Source organism: Theropithecus gelada, chromosome 7b (assembly GCF_003255815.1).
Source record: "Theropithecus gelada isolate Dixy chromosome 7b, Tgel_1.0, whole genome shotgun sequence".
In the NCBI taxonomy this organism is placed as follows: domain Eukaryota; kingdom Metazoa; phylum Chordata; class Mammalia; order Primates; family Cercopithecidae; genus Theropithecus; species Theropithecus gelada.
The window spans coordinates 78890562-78909477 of NC_037675.1; the positions used below are offsets into that span (position 1 = coordinate 78890562).

Genomic DNA, 18916 nt, shown 5'->3' on the forward strand with positions numbered 1-18916 from the left:
TTAAATGCTCATGTGAATGAATACACAGAACAGAAAATCCTGGTAATAAAAATATCAATTCTTTATCTGTGTATTTGCTTTAATTCCCACAAAGACATTTTCCCTAGATATTTTGCTATTAGATTTTTCTTCTGTATACCCTGCCAAGATGGGGAGGCTGATGGACGGCTGGCACAAAAAATTAGCAACTTAATATAAAAATCTGATTTTGACTGCCTTTTTTGGAGGGCTACGGGACAACTGAAATTATGAGGGTACAATGGAGTACAAAATTATTCAGCAAAGAAAAAGTTAAAATGACACCACCATAGTAGCAAAGCATGAACAAATGCTTCGTGTTAACAGAAAAGGTCGATTTCAGATTAAAAAATGTAAATGTCAGCTGGGCACAGTGGCTCACGCCTGCAATCCCAGCACTTTGGGAGGCCGAAGTGGGTAGATCACCTGAGGTTTGGAGTTTGAGACCAGCGTGACCAACATGGTGAAACCCCGTCTCTACTAAAAAAACACAAAAGTTAGCCGGGCGTGGTGGTATGCGCCTGGAGCTCCAGCTACTTGGGAGGCTTAGTCAGAAGAACTGCTTGAACCCGGGAGGCGGAGGTTGCAGTAAGCCAAGACTGTGCCATTGCACTCCAGCATGGGGGACAAGGGCGAAACTCTGTCACACACACACAAAAAAGAAAAGCAAATGTCTCTGGGTGAGTATAACAGCAACGTATAACAAAGTCCTCCTAAAACAGTTTTTGTAGAAATAATATGCTCTCTAGGATGACTGGAATCTGAAATTCTAAAAAGCAAATATGGTAATATTGACAAAGTAATAATTTCTCAGGACCTAACACCTTTACCAAATTAGAATGTTTGACTTTCATTTTAAAAGGGGCGAAGCTGAGCAGGGAGTGTACATGCAAGCAGACAGTTTCGGGAAGGCTGGACTTGTACCAGGGCTTACGGTGTTCCTGAGCTAAATAAACCTTAGGTAAACAGACCATTCTTTACGTGTGCAAGCATGTCCTTTAACAGTAAGAACTGCTGGGATTCCCGACTCCCATTTATTGAGGAAATCAGATTTCCAAAAGTAATTTTTACTTCTTTCAAGAAAGGGGAAGTGGGTTGGGCAAATGAACGTTTAGATTTGATACCAAAAGTAACAAAAAATATTCCTAAGTCTCTGGGGTTTGCTGGTGCCAACTGAATTTTAAATTCCCATTATAACCTCTACTTTCTTTCAGAATAAATATAGGCTACGCACAGTGGCTCATGCCTGTAATCCCAGCACTTTTGGGAGGCCGGGGCGGGAGGATCGCTTGAGCCCAGGAGTTCAAGACCAGCCTGGGCAACACGGCGAAACCCCATCTTTACAAAAAATACAAGAATTAGCCAGGCGCCTGTGGGGTGTCCGCGCTCGCCCCGTCGTGGGCAGCACGCACGTATCCCCGTGGAAGTGAAACCTTCCGACCCCTCTCCGGAGGGCCGGGCGCGGTGGTTCACGCCTGTAAGCCCAGCACTTTGGGAGGCCGAGACGGGCGGATCACGAGGTCAGGAAATCGAGACCATCCTGGCTAACACGGTGAAACCCCGTCTCTACTAAAAAATACAAAAAACTAGCCGGGCGAGGTGGCGGGCGCCTGTAGTCCCAGCTACCTGGGAGGCTGAGGCAGGAGAATGGCGTGAACCCGGGAGGCGGAGCTTGCAGTGAGCTGAGATCCGGCCACTGCACTCCAGCCTTGGCGACAGAGCGAGACTCTGTCTCAAAAAAAAAAAAACCATATGCTGAGTACTCACGATGCACCAGATATTGCTCCAGGCCCTGGACATACTGCAGCAAATGAAACAGACAAAACTCCTGACTTCACGCAGCTTACATTCCAGTGTGGGAGACGGACAACAAACAAAATTAATACTCACTAAAGAAATGTTTCAGGAAAGACCTGATGCAGCCAAGTGCTATTTCTTTCTTTTTTTTTTTTTTTTGAGATGGAGTTTCACTCTTGTTGCCCAAGCTGGAGTGCAGTGGCGCCATCTTGGCTCACTGCAACCTCCGCCTCCTGGGTTCAAGTGATTCTCCTGACTCAGCCTCCCAAGTAGCTGGGATTACAGGCATGTGCCACCACGCCCGGCTAATTTTGTATTTTCAGTAGAGACAGGGTTTCTCCATGTTGGTCAGGCTAGTCTCGAACTCCCAATCTCAGGTGATCTGCCCGCTTCAGCCTTCTAAAGTGCTGGGAGTACAGCCATGAGCCACCACACCCAGCCCCAAGTGCTATTTCTATAAAGTGCCAAGGCCCAGAAGCAAAAAGCACACTCAAGCATATCTAAGCAAAAAGCACATCCAGCATATGCAAGAAATATGAAACAGTGAGTGAGGGGAAGAGTGGGACAGAGGAGGTCAACAAGGGCCCATAGGTAAGAAGGCCTCTGGGAGGGTTCTTAAACAGAAGATAGACAGGATCTCCCATCAGGATCACACTGAGAGCTATCTATATTTAGAATAGATGCAAAGAGGGAAGCAGAGATACCACAGGAGGAAAGATGGTAGCTTGGACGAACATGGTAGCAAGTGATAGAAAGTGGACTGAGGATACATTTAGAAGGCAGACAGAAGTGTTACAAACAAGGTATGAAATAAATATTTAATGAGTGAATGAATCCTGCATATGAGGGATGAGACCAACATGGATCAGACTGCTTAGGAAAGGGGTCGTGGACTCATAAAATTTTACTGGAACTCTCTGCATGGATATCTACAGTTCTGGATTTTCAGCATTGCTTATTTAAATCTTCCAAAGCATTTTTGCTTGACTGATTCCTCTACTATTATGATTGGCTGGCTATTAAAACCAGGTGAAAGTAGACAGAAATCTAAGTCAAGCAAATAACAATGAGATACTGAGAAGTAGACAGGTTCAAAGAGACTAAGGAGGCATGATCCATAGGCACTGGTGACTAAATACAGGGGATAAAAGAGAGAAAAGATGACAGGGATTTCTTGTTTGGACAACTTCATGAATAGTGATGCCATTACCTGAGATAGGAAACATGAAAGAAAAAGTTGGTTTGAGGGGAAACAAGCAGAAAGGCTAAAAACTGTGGAGACACAACTCAATTTTGGTGGAGCAAGTATTTCTACAGCCTAGAATTTGAAATGCAGTAGGTCAAGACTACTGCTTCCAAACTTGAACTAGAATATTGAAAATTATTTTCTGAGATGATGAAAAGGGTCTATAAATGGATAGTGATGATGGCTGCCCAACATTGGATGTATGTAATGCCACTGAATTGTATGTACGTAAAAATTGTTAATTTTGTTATATGTTTACCACAATAAAAAAGTTTTAAAGTTATCTATTATAGGTGACACTGTTTGCTCACTGTAAGTCAGGTAGCTTTTTTTCTCTTTATTTTTGACCAATGGATTCATGTCACCAGGTGTTTTTTTTTAAATAGCTTTATTGAGATATATATTACACGCCATAAAATTCACCCATTTAAAGCATACAGTTAAATGTTTTTTAGTATAGAGTTCTGCACCCCTCATGACAATAAATGTTAGAATATTTTCATTACCCAAAAAGAAACCAGTACCCATTAGCAATCCCCCTTTTCACCCCAGTCCTTCCAGCCTATAGGCCGGGTTTAAGCAAAACTTTTGTGGGAGGCAGGGCGAGTAATATAATTTATTGCAAAGCCACACTTTTCTGTGTAAACAAAAGACAAGTGATAACTTTAAAAAAAAAAAAAACTTCTCTTAGAGCTCTATTTATTTTTCTACCATTAGATCAGTGGTAAAGATAAAATACTACTAGTAAAAACTCCTGTGGACAATTTTCTGCAGTTTAGATTAAAATCATGCAAATCAGTAAGCACAAGCAATTTTTAAATTTTAATTTTGTTTTTGTTATTTTCTACCAATGTCTATGTATTTCCTTTTTTTTTTTTTGAGACAAAGTCTCACTCTGTTGCCCAGACTGGAATGCAATGACACAATCTCAGCTCACTGTGACCTCTGCCTCCCGGTTCAAGTGATTCTCCTGCCTTAGCCTCCTGAGTAGCTGGGACTACAGGCGCCTGCCACCACACCCAGCTAATTTTTGTAATTTTAGTAGAGATGGGGTTTCACTATGTTGGCCAGGCTGATGAACTCCTGACCTCGTGATCCACCCGCCTCAGCCTCCCAAAGTGCTGGGATTACAGACGTGAGCCACTGCACCTGGCCTATGTACTTCTTATCTTTAAAAACCCCAAAGGAACCAAAGAGCACTGTGAAAGATAAAGGGCACAAGTTTAAAAAAAAAGTTATGGAAAGATTCCCTATGGCACATTTTAAGACATGTCTCTACTTTGTAATTCATTAACTTGCTCTTGTTTATAAGTTCCTGTTACTGTACTTATGCCGTTTATGTGTGGTCTAGTGTTGCCAGAACAAACTGCAAACTCTGAGGACAAATACTGTTATATTTTTTTCCCTAGTACCTCCCCCAAGAATACTGAGCAGATAAGCCAAGTTGAAATATGCTGGGAAAATGAAAACACTTTATGTATTCAAACTAATTTAAATTACAAAGCAAAATGACCTATATATTCAATTACATTAAGGCAAACAATCATCTAATACATTAGTAAATATCGAGTACACAAAAAGCATTCTGGAACTGGATCCAAGAGTTCAAACTGTTTCCACCACTAGTAACTATGTGTCCTTGGGTAAGCAACTTAACCTCTTTGTTTCCTTAACCTCTCAGTTTCCTCCTTTTGTAAAAGAGGGAAAATAATGTTCAACGTTTAATTTTTTTTTTTTTTTTTTTGAGATGGAGTCTCGCTCTGTCGCCCAGGCTGGAGTGCAGTGGCCGGATCTCAGCTCACTGCAAGCTCCGCCTCCCGGGTTCACGCCATTCTCCTGCCTCAGCCTCCTGAGTAGCTGGGACTACAGGCACCCGCCACCTCGCCCGGCTAGTTTTTTTGTATTTTTTAGTAGAGACGGGGTTTCACCGTGTTAGCCAGGATGGTCTCGATCTCCTGACCTCGTGATCCACCCATCTCGGCCTCCCAAAGTGCTGGGATTACAGGCTTGAGCCACCGCGCCCGGCCCAACGTTTAATATTTGCTCTGAGAATTTAATGAAAAGCAGTTAAAACAGTGCTAACTACATGGTAAGCAGATAATAAATGGCCACTGTTATTTCACTTGTTTATGTATTCTTCCCTTAAAATCAAGCTATTCGTATCTTCCATACAACATGTTCTGACCCTTTCGCTTAGCTTTAACTTTGAAAAATGAAATGAACAACTATCTTACTTCCCTTGTTGTTTCTAGTTCTCCATTTTCTATTTCCTGTGCACACTCTTATTAATTTTAACACGTAACACAAGGACACAGCTAACTTTACTAACATATAATCACTTCATTCTCTAACGCTCTGATTTACAGTTTATAAACAAGCTTCATATATTTTACCCTCTACAATGCTATGAACTTTCCAAAGCTTTTGAGGTTTTCCTTTACTCTCCAATTTAGAATATCTCTACCATCACATCTCCCAGTAATTATCACCCAGGTGAGGCAAATTACCTTTGCAAATCTGAGGGTTCAAGATGGAAAGCAGACATCCTCCTTTTCTGAAAACTACCACTCATGCACACCCCATCATAACAGGGATGGAACCCCATCTCTACCTGAGCTAATTTTATTTTCACATCTAATAATCTAGAATAGGCATAGAGATATGTTTGCACGGAGGACATTTTTAACTTGAAACAATAAGACAGTCATTCTGGATGTCATACATCAAAGCAGTAATGCAGTTCTCAGAAAGAGAGAGAGAACTAATAATTCCACTATCTTCCTGAATTTCACTTATTATTAACTTTAATTTGGTTCTTTGGTGGTATATAAACTTTTATTGATTTATTTATTTTTGAGACAGAGTCTTGCTCTGTTGCCCAGGCTGGACTGCAATGGCTTGATCTTGGCTCACTGCAACCTCTGCCTCCCGGGTTCAAACAATTCTTGTGCCTCAGCCTCCCAAGTAGCTGGGATTATAGGCATGTGTCACCACGTCTGGCTAATTTCTGTATTTTCAGTAGAGATGGGGTTTTGCCACATTAGTCAGGCTGGTCTCAAACTCCTGACCTCACGTGATCCATCCGCCTCAGCCTCCCAAAGTGCTGGGATTGCAGGCATAAGCCACCGTGTCCAGCCTGTGGTATATAAACTTCCGAAGTCAGACTATCCAGGTTTGTATCCTGGCTTGAGCATCTAGTAACTGTATGGCTATGGACAAGTCACTTAACCTCTGAGTTTGGTTTCTTCATCTATAAAATGGGAATGGCAATGGGGATGATGACGATGACGATGATAACTACCTACTTGACAAGGTTGTTTTAAGAAAATGGGATACTCCATTAAAGCACTTATTGAAATGTTTAAACACATGGTCTTTAAAAACTCATTATTTTATATTTACATATGTAAGATCATTTATATTATTATTTTTATTTTCTATTTTTGCTATTTTACCTATAACAAGACCTATCTATTTTAAGGCCTATTCTTCTATCATCAAATTGGGAAAAAACAGAACTAAATGGGCATATATCCTTTTTATCTTCTAGGGAGATATTAAAGACGTTGAGGAAAAAGAGAAAAGGCAAGCCAACAGGAGACAGTTTTTTTCTAACTCTAAGGCCCACTCAGATACCAAAAAGGAAAGAGAAAAAATGAATAAAAAACATAGAAGGATCTAAGTGGTATTAAGAAATAACTGGAATCTAGCACTAAGAAACTGTTGTTTACTCTGAGAATTCAAAAAAATGAACATTTTACCTTAAGAAGCTTTTTTTTTTTTTGAGACGGGGTCTCTCTGTGTCGCCCAACCTGGAGTACAGTGGTGTGATCTCGGCTCATTGCAACCTCTGGCTCCTGGGCTCAAGTGATCCTCTGGCCACAGCCTCTCAAGTAGCTGGGATTACAGGCGCCCGCCACCATGCCTGGCTAATTTTTGTATTTTTAGTAGAGATGGGGTTTTGTCATGTTGGCCAGGCTGGTCTCAAACTCCTAACCTCAAGTGATCTGCCAGCCTCGGTCTCCCAAAGTGCTGGGATTACAGGAACGAGCCCAGCCCCTTAAGAGGCTTTTGAAGCTGTGTCATTTTTTTGTAGCTAGCACATGGTAAGTAGTCAAAGATTGCTGGTTGAAGAAACTTCTTAATTGTGGCTTGAACTAATAAAAGAACAGAATCAAGCCAGGCAAGGTGGCTCATGCCTACAATCCCAGCACTATGGGTGGCTGAGGCAGGCGGATCACCTGAGGCTAGGAGTTCGAGACCAGCCTGACCAACGTGAAGAAACCCTGTCTCTACTAAAAATACAAAATTAGCTGGGCATGGTGATGTATGCCTGTAATCCCAGCTACCTGGGAGGCTGAGGCAGGAGAATCGCTTGAACCCGGGATGCGGAGGTTGCAGTGAGCTGAGATCATGTCATCGCACTCTAGCCTGGGCAACAAGAGTGAAACTCTGTCTCAAAAACAAAACAAAACAAACAAACAAACGAAAAAACAAACCAGAATCAAATGAAAGTAATAAGAAGGTCCCTCTGGATATGTTTTGAAGATCAGATAGCAATAAAGGAATAATATACCTTAAAAGGTCTCAAACATACAAAAAAAAATTAATGGACAGAGTTCTTATCTGCTACTAAAACAAATTTAACACCACATTCTCAATTAGCTGTGCATATGTGGGAAGAGGAAGGCACAGCAGCCCAGATCATCAAGAAATGGTCTCCATTTGATTTTGAAATACATTTTATTTATTTTTAATTTTTAAATTTTTAAAATTTTTTGAGACGGAGTCTTGCTCTGTTGCCCAGGCTGGAGTACAGTGGTGCGATCTTGGCTCACTGTAACCTCTGTCTCCCGGGTTCAAGCGATTCTCGTGCCTCAGCCTCCTGAGTAGCTGGGACTACAGACAGCCGCCACCACACCTGGCTACTTTTTGTATTTTTAGTAGAGATGCGGTTTCGCTATGTTGTCCAGGCTGGTCTCGAACTCCTGACCTCAAGCGATCCGCCCGCTTTAGACTCCCAAAGTGCTGGGATTATAGGCGTAAGCCACCATACCCAGCACACTTTATTATTTTAAAGGTAGAGTTCTCTCATTGCTAACATTTAATTCTGGCACAAGTCCATATAAACCAGTTCCACTGAGAGGGGAAATGAGTGATAACGCATGTTTAGTTGCAGAAGTAGTTTAGAATTACAAATGGGCCATAGATAATCTGTTCACAGAACCAAAAATATGTGTAGCATATAAAATCTAAGAATAAGGCAAAGTGTAACTGTACTGAGACGGTATGTTTGCAAAACATTATATATTTTTTTTTATTCACTTTGTCCCCCAGGCTGGAGTGCAGTGGTGCGACCTCAGCTCACTGCAATCTCCACCTGCCAGGCTCAAGTGATCCTCCTGTCTCAGCACCTCAAGTAGCTGGGACTATAGGCATGAGCCACCACGCCCGGCTAATTTTTGTATTTTATTTTATTTTATTTTTTCGTAGAGGCAGGGTTTCACCATGTTGCCCAGGCTGGTCTCAACTCCTGGGCTCAAGTGATCCAACCGCCTTGGCCTTCCAAAACGCTAGGATTACAGGCGTAAGCCACCAGGCCTGGCCTACAAAACAGTTTAAATATAAGTAACAAACTAATTCTTACCAAAAGCAGCACATTCATCTATCAACAGTAACCTCTTCTTAACAATGCCTTATGATGGCCTACTTTCATTTAAATTACTGTTTTGAACTTAGAAATGCAAGGACTCTATGTACACAGACTGGATGATCTGGATATCCACCCATTTAGAAGGGGTGGGGTCCATGTGGAAACGTGTTCTAACACTAAGTAATCAAATTTTCTTTTTTTGAGATGGAGTTTTGCTCTTGTTGCCCAGGATGGAGTGAAGGGGCGCGATCTCAGCTCACCGCAACCTCCGCCTCCCAGGTTCAAGCAATTCTCCTGCCTCAGCCTCCCGAGTAGCTGGGATTACAGGCATGCACCACCACGTCTGGCTAATTTTGTATTTTTAGTAGGGACGGGATTTCTCCATGTTGAGGCTGGTCTTGAACTCCTGACCTCAGGTGATCCACCCGCCTTGGCCTCCCAAAGTGCTGGGATTATAGGCATGAGCCACTGCACCCGGCCGCCAAATTTTCTTTTTTAAAAAAGAAGCAGTCTTTCCTTTGATCATCTTTTAAAATGACCAATTGTCACTTTCTTTGAACAGCTCCAAAGTGGGGGGAGAAGGCAGTAGATAACACTTTAAACTCTTGTCATTATACTTTCCAGATCAGTAAATTATATACTCGTCGCAAGTATCTAGATGGGATGTATCATGAATATATCCAAGAATATGTAGGCCAGGTGCAGTGGTTCATGACTGTAATCCCAGCACTTTGGGAGGCCAAGGCGGGTGGATCACCTGAAGTCAGGAGTTTGACACCAGACTGGCCAACATGGAGAAACCCTATCTCTACCAAAAATACAAAAAGTAGCCAGGCATGGTGGCACGCGCCTGTAGTTCCAGCTACTCAGGAGGCTGAGGCATAAGAATAGTTTGAACCCGGGAGGCGGAAGTTGCAGTGAGCCAAGATTGTGCCACTGCACTCCAGCCTGGGCAACAGAGCGAGACAGACTCTCCAGCCTGGGCAACAGAGCGAGACAGACTCTGTGTCCAAAAAAAAAAAAAACAAACCCCACAAAGAATATCTTAAAGTACCAAGTGAAAAGTGAAGAAGGAAGTAGGGTAAGAGGGAGAGTAGAGCATGTAAAGAAAAAAAAAGTCAATGAAGATATTTTAAAAACCAGAGTATACTGGTATTTGAATTTATTTCTTCTGTTTTTTTTTTCTCACATTATCTCAGAGAAAGATAAAGAATCTTATCTAAAAGCTCAAAATGAAAATAAAAGAAATATTAGCTAAAAGACAGGACAGATTGATTTTAACAACACGTTTCCCGTAAGTCCTAATTAAAAGGCACTGGAAAATCTTTCTGTTAAGAAAAGGAGAATAAATGGACCTTCAACGGGCTCTTTACAAGCGAAGGCATTTTCGTGACCCAGTGAACAGTCTTGTAAAAGGGAGATTTATAAGGGACTTCCAGGAAGCAAGAGTTCAGTAATTTTCTAACACTGAAGCAAAATAATGGGAACTAGGTTTACCATCTCCAAGACACAACCCCTATTTTGCTAGACTGGCGACAAATATCAAAGTGCTCAGCCAGGGCCACTGTCAAGCTAAAGAACATCCAAGCCGACAGATCTGCCTCTTCATATCCTAGGGATACTGTTCTAAAGCAGCCCCTGGTTTCCTATCTCCCTGTAAGAACTAGAACTGCTTTTGCTAACACCAAGTACTGCACAGTAAATTCCTCTCAAAAGCACGGTTTATCACCCCCACCTTCTTGTGGCTTAATCCTTTAATTCATTTCAATGCCAAAAACTAGGATTTCCTGAGGACTGCCACAGGATGTACAACAAGCAGCAGGGGCCAAGCTTAAAACTGCTGGTTCAGTATAATCAGAAGTTTAAAAGAACGGTTGCTAATGCACAGCCAGAAACAGAGCGCCCTCTATAAAAGGCAGAAAAGAGACCAAGTGCCTGTGAAAGATCAAGGAACTGAGTTTTAACGGGTGCCAACCCACAGGCAGGACAGAAAGTCTTTTGTTTGTTTTTGAAACCAAGTCCCACTCTGTCGCCCGAGCTGGAGTGCAGTGGCACGATCTCGGCTCACTGCAACCTCCACCTCCCGAGTTCAAGTGATTTTCCTGCCTCAGCCGCCTGAGTAGCTGGGATTATAGGCGTGCGCCACCACGCCCCGCTAATTTTTGTATTTTTAGTAGAGATGGGGTTTCACTATGTTGGCCAGGCTGGTCTCCAACTCTTGATCTCAAGTGATCTGCCCATCTTGGCCTCAGAAAGTCTTAATAGACTATTCTACTGTCCTCTGTTGGGGCCGGAACATATCACAGGCTACTCTGAGACAAAGAGATAAGGAATGTGAACACTGTAGTAATGTATCTACCCACAGATGAAGACAGCTAGCAAATAAATGTAATCTCTGGTAAAGGCTTGGCTTGGATTTAAATGAACAGTTTTAGAGGTAGAAGGCAAGACAATAAGACAATCAGAGTTTCACAAAACGATTAATACTAAACATTTTAACAACTTTATAGTGGGCAGGGCCATTTGTAGGTTATGTACTAAAGAATTTGAGGATTAATAGGTTATAAAAATACAAGTAGCCAAAAAAAACCAAGTAAAACAAAATAATTATTTTGTTAGTTATATTCCAACTAGCCTTAGGAACCATGACCACAGATCTCTGATTCCTTAGTTCTGTTTTCTTCCTGCACCTAACTGGTTTCTAACTTCTCCACCTATGCCACTGATTCAATCAGCAAGAATCATCAGTTGTTCGGAAGGGAGTGTCAGCATCCCAGGCATTTAGAGTTCCAGAAACAACCAGCAACTTAGCTCTGCCACCAAATGCCTGTCTTACAAGCCAAACATTTCCCTCATTTATATCTTGACATCCAATTTATTTTCCTTTTTCAATTACCATCAATCAGTAGAGTTGCTTTGGTTCTCTCTGAGGTAAACAAAAGAAAAAAAAGAGTTGTCAAAAAGACAATCCTCTTTTTCTTCTTCTAGTCCTCATCCAAGCTGGAATGCAGTGGCGTGATCATAGCTGGGCTTGTGCAATCCCCCCGCCTTGGCCTCCCAAGTAGCTATGATTCCAGACATGCACCACCATGCTTGGCTAATTTTTAGAATTTTTTTGTAGAGACAGAGTCTCACACTATGTCATCCAGACTGGTCTCAAACTCCTGACCTCAAGTGATCCTCCAGCTTCAGCCTCCCAAAATGTTAGGATTACATCCCAAAATGTTAGGATTACATCCCAAAATGTTAGGATTACATCCCAAAATGTTAGGATTACCACATCCAGCCTAAGGTTTTCTTTTCAATGCATATTCTAGGGCCTCATCCACCAAGACTCAGTAGTGTGGGTGGAACAAACTAGAATCTTCATTTTTAACAAGCAGCAATGGTTCTGAACTGGGGCCTTACATTAGAAGCATCCGAGGTGCTTTTAAATAATACCATGCCATGGCAGGGAGGCCTCGCCTTGAGATATTCGATGGGTTTGCAGAAGGTCTCTAACATTGGCACTATTTTTTTAAGCTTTCCTATGTGTAAGCAAGGTACGAACCACTGTACTAAAAGTACCGCTGATGCAGGTGGTCCATGGACAAAGTTTGAGAACCAGGGCTTCAAAGAGTTCATGTTAATGAGGTCCTTCTGAACCTCTGACAAAGACTCTCTCCTTTGACCAAACTTGAGTCAGGCTCCTCTTGGAGTCCTTTCTGGTAAGGGCTCCTTATCAGGAGACCTTGGGCCTCCTTCTTCATTCTTGTAGAATCCAGTTTGAGCAATAATCCTTCCAAGTCAGATTAGAGAAAATCCCCTGTATGACTACCCCTGGTATCTTATCACCCTGGCCTACCTTCAACAAGAATGCTGAAGGCAACCATCCCCCTTACCCTGATGTTTTGTCTGAGTATTTTTCTATCCACTCACTCACACCCTGTTCCCTGGCTGTAAATTCTCACCTGTCCTTACTGGAGTCAGACTACAGCCCACCCTCTCCCCCACTGGAAGACCCCATTGCAGTGGTCCCTATGCTTATTATCATGGCCCCCTTGAAGGAAGTCTGTCTTATCATGTTTCACAAGTGCCAGGAATAATTTTTTCTTTAACACCTCACTCTACTGCCAAAGTAGATGGCAGGGAGATAGATACAAATAAAATATTTAGATAATTAGAAAAACCATAGGTGACAATTTAACAAAATCAATTCCTTTTTGGAAAGCTTTCAAATCTGGCAAGCTCTTAGAAGGATCAGGCTCTTTTCTTTTCTTTTAAGATGGAGTTTCGCTCTTTTCTCCCAGGCTGCAGTGCAATGGCATGATCTTGGCTCGCTGCAATCTCCACTCCCAGCTTCAAGCCAGTCTCCTGCATCAGCCTCCCAAGTAGCTAGGATTACAGGCAGGCACCACCATGCCTGGCTAAATTTTTTTGTATTTTTAGTAGAGACGGGGTTTCGCCATGTTGGTCAGGCTAGTCTCAAATTCCTGACCTCAGGTGATCCACCCGCCTCAGCTTCCCAGGGTGCTGGGATTACAGCGTGAGCCATCGCGCCCGGCGGGGTATCACGTTCTTACTGAGAGCAGATTCCATCTATTAGGTCACTTGTTTATACATATTAACTACCTGCTATAAAGTTGGGGAACAGCTAGGATCAAGTCTATCTGATGAAAAATAAAGCCCTCAGACATAATTCTGGGGGCGGAGGGGGGGGGAAGCAATTCCAATCATGTGAAGGTTTAGAAAGTTAGAATTATTCTTCAACAAACAATAGATGCTGGGCATCCTAATAGCTAGCTTCAAACTAACTCTGAAACAAGACACAAAAGGAGAGAATGCTCTTGTTGCAAGAAACTTTTAACAGCATTTGGATCTGGAAGAAAGAGACAGCAGTGGAAGAAAAAATAGACATACCATGTTGCAAAAGCTCTTGAGTATTCGGAATCAATTTCTGATCCATGGAGAGAAAACCCGGAGGCAAATGCCCAAAAGGGCTTTCATTTTTTGGGCTGATTACTCACAATTAAACTTTGGAAAATTAGCAGATTTGGAAAATTAGCAGATTTGGAAAATTAGCAAAAATTAGAGATTATAAAATAGTCTGTTTTAACAAAATGCTAACCATCATCATGCAACCTCAGAAGAAGCAGATGGAGTTAGAAAAGCTACATTCTAGTTGGAGACAAGATATTGAGGAAACGTGTCCCATACGTGAGCCCAAACTTCTCCACCTGTAAAGTGGTCATATTGCTTGCTGATTTCAGAAGGCTTAAGCCATTGGTTAAAAGGCCTTTTGTGCTCAATAATGAAGCAGCTACCTCACAAAAGGAAAATCTTTTTTTTTTCTTTGATTGCTGATAATTTACTAGAGTGACAGTATCCACAGAAAAATTTCATTTATATAGAAAGTTATTATATAAGAAACCTAAAATATGAATTTGCTTCAAAAAATTAGCTGGTTTTAAGGAAGTTGAAGGTTTTAGGGGAGTGGGAGTGAGTGAAGGAGGAGGCTGTAGAAGGGAATGGAGGAGGAAACTGAGAAAAGACAAGCTGAACAAAGGAAGAATTTATCTGTGGCTCTGAGACTAGTTCCTCCCAGGAATCTTACCCCTACTACTGGACTGTTTTTCCAAAGGCAGAGAACAACTATTGTTCAACTCTGCATCTCCCACACAGCATAGCTACCACTACGTATAGTAGTTGCTTGATAAATGTTTAACAAATGGTGACACACTTTTTTTTTTTTGAGATGGAGTTTGGCTGTTGTTGCCCAGGCTGGAGTGCAGTGGCACATCAGCTCACCGCAACCTCCTGGGTTCAAGCGATTCTCCTGCCTCAGCCTCCTGAGTAGCTGGGATTACAGGCATGCGCCACCATGCCCGGCTAATTATTGTATTTTTAGTAGAGATGGGGTTTCTCCATGTTGGTTAGGCTGGTCTTGAAAGCCCGACCTCAGGTGATCCACCCGCCTTGGCCTCCCAAAGTGCTGGGATTACAGGTGTGAGCCATTGCGCCAGGCTAAAACAAGTTTTTTGTTTTTTTTTTTCCCCCAAACAACAGCATTCTAGGCAGAAAGTCACAGAACAGGAGGAATCTAGTCTGATTCGTGGCATCAGATAAACTGCTAAACTGTACTGTGGGTAAGAACAAAACAGTGCTTACCAGAAAACTTAATTTTCATTCCGATGAATTTCTAATAGTGAAATAAATTACTTTAAAGCACAACAAAGAAGAAAGTCAATACCCAAAACTTCCTAGGCTCAGGAAGCATGGTGCTTGATGGGAGAGTTAAAAGCTGTCAGCCCCGAAGACAGGCAGGGAAGTCTCTATGACCCCCTCCTGGAAAGGCTGCGTTTTTTCAACACTTCTAACCCTTCAGCACGGGAATCTTGGAAAGCTTTTTTCTTTTTTCCCCAAAGAGACAAGGTCTCACTATGTTGCCCAGGCTGGAGTGCAGTGGCTATTCACAGGCGTAATCCCCCTACTGATCAGCAGGGGAAGTTTTAACCTGTTCCATTTCCAATCTGGGCCAATTCACCCCTCCTTAGGCAACCTGGTGGTACCCTACTTTCGGGAGGTCATCATACTGATGGCTGAACTTGGTGCAGACATGTCTCTGGCAGAGTGTGCTATAGCCCAGGACTCTTGGGCTCAAGCGATCCTCCCGCCTCAGCCTCCTGAGTAGCTGGGACTCCAGGCATGTGCCACCGCACTGTCCTGGAATGTCTTTTTTAAGTATCTCAGTTCTCTTAGTTTTTGACAGTTCCCTGGTATTCTCAAGGTGATCATTTAACACTTCATTAACAAGTCTATTACTGGAATTAATTCAAATGAGACAAACCTAGTTTTAATTAAATGTCAATCTGCTCAGGGTAGTCTTTTTTCTCCTGTATCAGTAGCTGCCTGCATGGGTCCAGTTCCTTTCAAAACAAAGAAGTATAAAACTCTATAAAGTGTTCTGACATTATTTAAAAATTTATCTATTAAAATATACCTATCTAGTTAATTTGGTTCCGTAATTTGGTCATTCTGGCTCAACATTCAACTATTCAAGCAATGTTACAATAAAGTACTTGAAGAACCCACTGATTTTCTGGTATTTCCAATCATGCGTGCATTCATTCAGTCATTCAATAAATTTACTGAAAGGATCCTAGATGTCACACACTAAGCTGGGTGCTATGCATGTTATTATTAACTACACCTTTGGACAGAAATAAAATACATCAAAGCACAGCTCTGGAAAATGGAAAAGCAAAATTTTAGTTGATTTGGTCAAACATTTTGTCTTGACTTGTATGTAGATATTACAGCTAAATTTCCGTTAGTGGACATGGATTAGTGATGTGTAAAGTAAAAGTCAGAATTTCAAATGTCTAGTGGAATTTACCAGAATTTCCTAGGCCTCATTTTTTCTACTCCCTGGCCTATGCTAACTCAGTATTCCCACTCCAGGTACAGGCAACCTGGCAGCACAATTCCCATTCATTATTACCTCACCTGGAATCCTAGTGAAGTTGCCTTGCAATATAGGTCAACCTAGTCATATGTCCTGTTCTTCCTTGGGAAAAGGATAGAAACTGGAGGAGAAATGTGGAAAAAGTTGGGAGGAAGGGGAAAGGAGTCTTCGCTCACAAAGTCGTGTGGAAACTGGATCTCACCTTCCCTTGCATGCTGCAGCTTTTCTGAAGGCTCTGTACTCTCACCAAAGAGCAACATTTCTTCACACAAAAAGATGAAAACATTTAACAATAAGCAACCACATACTGTCTATGTATGTGTTTAAGCCTTACTTTCAATACTAGGTGCTTAATGTACTCTGGAATCCCAACAATAACAAAGTTTTCATGATAAAAGTAATACATTCACTGACATGGTCTCGATGTTTGTCCTCTCCACATCTCAGGATGGAATGTGATCCCCAGCGACGGAGGTGGGGCCTGGTGGGAGGTGTGTGTGTGGATCATGGGAAGGATCCCTCATGAAGGCCTTGCTGCCATTCTTGGGTAATGAGTGAGTTCTCGCTCTGAGTTCTCCCAAGATCTGGTTGTTTAAAAGAGCATGGTACTTCCCCCTTTTATGAGACTCCATCTCAAAAAAAAAAAAAAAAAAAAAAAACCCAAAAAAGGCTACAAATTCTTTGACATGCCTCCACTGGGGAGGTGGAATCTAGTTCCCCACCCCTTCAATCTGGGATGGCCTTAGTGACCTGCTTGTTAACAACCGGTCAGAAAAGGTCATGCGGTTTCCGCCAGGTTCTTTGGAATGCTTGCTCTCTGAAGCGTTCTTTCTGGGTACCCAGTCACGATGTTATGAGGAGCCTAAGCCACATGGAAAAGATACATGCATGAAGGTGCTCTGGTCAACAGCCTCAGCTGAGGCTGGCTCCAAGTCACTCCAGCCCAGGTGATGAGTGGAGAAGCCTCCAGGTGATCCCAACCATCAGCTATCTCAATCTTTCCAGACACTTGAGTTTTCCAGGCCAGCCCCAGACAACGGAGCAAAGACAGGTCATCTCTGCTGTGCCCTGACCGAATTCCTGACCTGTGGCACCTGTGAGCATAATCAGATGGCTGTTGTGTCACACCACTAAGCTTGGCGGGTGGCTAGAGGCAAAAACTAGAAAACGGGTGCTGATCCAAAGTCTATATATAATCACCATGTTTCATTTTCTCACTACCAGCACAGCCCAGATTTTATCATTTAGTACAGGTAAGTCATTTATCTGGGGGTAATGTGTCACACAGATCCATGTTCTAGAACAGGGCAAATAAATTATCCAGTGTTAACTTTGATAGCTCTTAGCCATTTCTTAGTCACCTAAACCTGTGTGCTGAATCAGTTAAGGAAAGTGTGCCTATGTGAAGTACCTAGAGAAATGATAGCTATATGTATACATATGTGTGTGTATATGTCTGTCTCTCAGATTCACACACACAGTTTCCACTAACACCACATCAGAAGGAGAGCAGATATAGTTATAGCTGTTATCAACAGGGAGCTACTCACAGGCTCCACAATGTGTTTGCAACATTAATAAGACGACTTCTTCAAGAAATTAATTCGCAAAACTGAAAATGATCACATTTCACTATTTCCAAAAATCTCTCATAGAGATAACAAGGATCTAGCACAGATCAGAAAAAATGTTAATGTAAAATTCTGATTTAAGAAAACAGTCGACTGGGGCCGGTGGCTCACGCCTGTAATCCCAGCACTTTGGGAGGTTGGGGCAGGTGGGTCACCTGAGGTCGGCAGTTTGAGACCAGCCTGGCCAACATGGAGAAACTTGGTCTCTACTAAACATACAAAATTAGCCAGGCATGGTGGCACATGCCTGTAATCCCAGCTACTCGGGAAGGCTGAGGCAGGAGAATTGCTTGAACCTGGGAGGCAGAGATTGTGGTGGGCCGAGATCACACCATTGCACTCCAGCCTGAGCAACAAGAGCAAAACTCCGTCTCAAAAAAAAAGAAAACAGTCAGCTGGGCATGGTGGATCACACCTATAATCCCAACACTTTGGAAGGCCAAGGCAGGCAGATTGCTTGAGCCCAGGGGTTCAAGACCAGCCTGGGCAACATGGTGAAACCCCATCTCTACAAAAAATACAAAAAAAATGGCCAGGTGTGGTGGCAGACTCCTGTGGTCCCAGCTACTCGGGAGGCTGAAACACGAGAATCATGTGAACCTGGGAAGTGGAGGTTGCCGTGAGCTGAGATCGCACCACTATACTCCAGCCCGGGAGACAGAGCAAGACTCTGTCTCAAAAACAAAAACCAAAAAAAAAAAAAAACCAAAAAAAAAAAACAACCAAGAAAACAGTCTTAGACCAATCAAAATCAGATGTGCCACTTTATTCGATGCAAGCCAAATCAATCTTACAATAAAGTATTACATAACTGTAGAGTGGAGAGCTCATGGCTGATAATGTGAAATCTTTTACAAATGCCAAACTGACTTTATAAGAATTAAAAAAGCAACAAGTGAAATTATTGTCTTATACATGCAATGAAAATATTTTTTAAAGTAAAAACAGACACCCAGTTGCTCCCCTTTTAGTATCACTGTTCTGCAGTCAATACTGCCCTCTGGTGTTGCAGAATAAAAGTCAAATGTCAGAAAGTGAACACTGCACTTTATTGTTCACAGTAGTATGTTTAAATCAAGGCATCTAGTTGGGACTACAAATCCCATCAAAGACAAAATAAACAGATT

The 18916-nt window shown here is 42.2% G+C and overlaps 1 protein-coding gene across 1 annotated transcript in view; it reads right to left on the reverse strand.

Moving 5' to 3' along the window:
• Positions 1–18916, reverse strand: part of SPTLC2 (serine palmitoyltransferase long chain base subunit 2) — a 105007-nt gene that overhangs the window by 22245 nt on the left and 63846 nt on the right. The window lies entirely within an intron of this gene.